Genomic DNA, 2,492 nt, shown 5'->3' with positions numbered 1-2,492 from the left:
AAAAGATCATGATGCACCCCGTGCTAGTACTAGCTAGGGTCGCAATCAAAGGTGGGCCGCCTTTGTAGGCCCAGGATGTAGGCCTTTTGCTTCTTCTTTGGCCCGACGCCTTCGGAGCTAAGAAAGCCACGTGTACCTATCGGCATCGGCCACGTCGATGCATGCACCCGACCGGTTCTTGTGCCCGGCGGACACGTACTGACGTAGCACACAAACTGCCGATGTGCGATCCTCCTGGCGGATGTAAGGCCATTGCAGACCTTGCCACTTGCCCTTAACCTATCCTCGCCAGCTTGCTTATGGTTCGCGCCACTCTCTCCGTGCTTATTTTACCTCTTCATCACTACGTACAACCTGACACAACTGCCCGGTGCAATGCACATTCTTCAATCTTCACCTCACCGTCCGGCGGAGCGCGGCACGTTCTTATCCAGTCTGTCAACTCGCACATGTCCATGGAACGAGTCCTAGACTTTCTAGCACTCCGCTCTGCTCCACAAATATCATGGCGCGCCACAATTATTTGATCCAGGAAATGTGTGTGCCGTCGCTCTGCGCGCAGTCATCCGGCCGGTACAAGATCCCGCTGGTCTGGTCTAGATCCGATCCACTACAGCCGGTGCCCGTGACAAGAAAGTCGTTCGCGGCCACGTGCGGACGTCCAACCGTTATCACCAACGTACGGCAGTAGTCCTCGACAGTGACAACAAACAACTCTGCCGATTAAGGAGTTGATATGGTAGCAGTTCTAGATTAGGATTGTTGTTGTACTTGAGGTTTTATCTCGTCCCCCGCGTCGTCCTCCCTGGCGACACGGGGGAAACCTAGATCGGCGCCGCCAGTCCCCCTTTCCACCCTCCCCATCGCTCGCCGCCGTTGAAGGAGCGGTCGGCAAAGCCCGCGCAGGCTCCGATGAAGGTGGCGGCGGGGCCCTTTCATCTCCCTCGACTGCGAGCTTGGCGAGCTGGCTGCCATGGCGGCGCGGGGGCGCGCGTCTGCGGCGGATTGGCCCGAGGTGGCGCGTGCCTGGAGGCTTGGGCGTGGCAGGCGCGCGTGGAAGCACGGCAGACGCGCGAGGAGGCGTGCGGCTGGGCGCGGCGTGGTGGTCGTCGTCAGATCCGGGGCGCGTGGGCAGGGTGCCAGGCGCTGCTCCCAGCGCGGATCTGCGGTGCGCGGGGCGTGGGAGGCGCGCCGGTGGCGCCCCTAGCGCGGATCTGCTGGGTGGCAGCTGGTTGTCTTCGGCGGGCCAGCGGACGGGCGGCCGGTTCTTCCTCCCCTTTGCGTGGCAGGAGCTGATCTACTCAAGGAGGTGGCCATGAAGGCGTCGGTTCTGCTGGAGGCGTGAGTTCCGCAGGCAGCAGGGCTCGATCTGGGTTTCTGCTGGCCGTGCGGGCGAAGTGGTGGGAGATGAATGGCACCTCACCTGGTATTGCATCCTCCTGTTTGGTGGTTCGGTGAGCTCGACGCTGCTTCGGATGGGAGGACGAGATGGAGGTGGCTGGAGGGAGAGGAATGGCCTCGTTGCGGTTGTTGCATCCTTCGCCGGGAGAGGAATGGCCGGCAAGCGTTGCATCCTCGAGGAGACGAATGGCGTTGTGCTTGGTTGCATCCTTCCGATGGGAGACGAATGGCGCCGCTAGGGGTTGCATCCTCCGTCTAGTGGGGATGCGGATGCAAGGTTGGAAGCATGTCGAACTCGCCGGGGAGGTGCGGTTGGCCGTGGAGGCCAGGATAGTGGTTCGGTGTGTTGGTTGATCGGATCCTGGGTTCGGGCTATGCAGGTGAGACTGCCGGCGAAAGTCGTACTCCGGTTCTGGCCGGAGTCGTTGATGGCGGTGCTTTCAGGCGTCGTTCCCTCGTTGGAGGCATCGATGTAGCTGCTCTCACCTTGCCTTTTCTCGACGTGCTCCAGGGGAAACCCTTGATCTAGTTTTAGATCGGACGATGGCGGCGCCATTCGGCGTCACGTTCTCTCTTGGGGGCATCGTCCTGGAGATGGATCCGGTCAGAGGGAGCCGTGGCTCGTGGGGATGTGTGTGTTGTTTGCCGAAAGGCGCCGTTTGTATGATTTTTGGTCCAGTTTCCCTCATAAACTGGACCAACCCTCTTTCTCGTGATCAATGAATTTGGTAGGTCAACAACCAACATTCGAAAAGGATTGTTGTTGTAAAAGCCACCGGGTTAGACCAACTCCACCGCACGACCCATTTCGACCCCAAACGGACGTCCGCTTCTGTCCGTTTGGGGTGCAATTTGGCGGACGTCCGGGGGCGGACAGACGGACGAAAGTATCTACGCCCAATGCGCAGGATGCATCTTGACCCCAAACGGACAAGCCCCACCCACACCGAGCTCCTCCGCCTTGCCATCGCGCCCTGCCTCGCCGGAGCGCGCCTGCTCCGAGCTCCTGGGCCATCCCGCGCTTGTCGGAGCGCGCCCGCCGCGCAGCCCCACCCCGAGCTTCCCGGCAGCCCCGCGCTGCGCGCCGCCCG

This window comes from Triticum dicoccoides, chromosome 4B (assembly GCF_002162155.2).
Source record: "Triticum dicoccoides isolate Atlit2015 ecotype Zavitan chromosome 4B, WEW_v2.0, whole genome shotgun sequence".
NCBI lineage: Eukaryota > Viridiplantae > Streptophyta > Magnoliopsida > Poales > Poaceae > Triticum > Triticum dicoccoides.
This window is presented reverse-complemented; position numbering follows the sequence as displayed.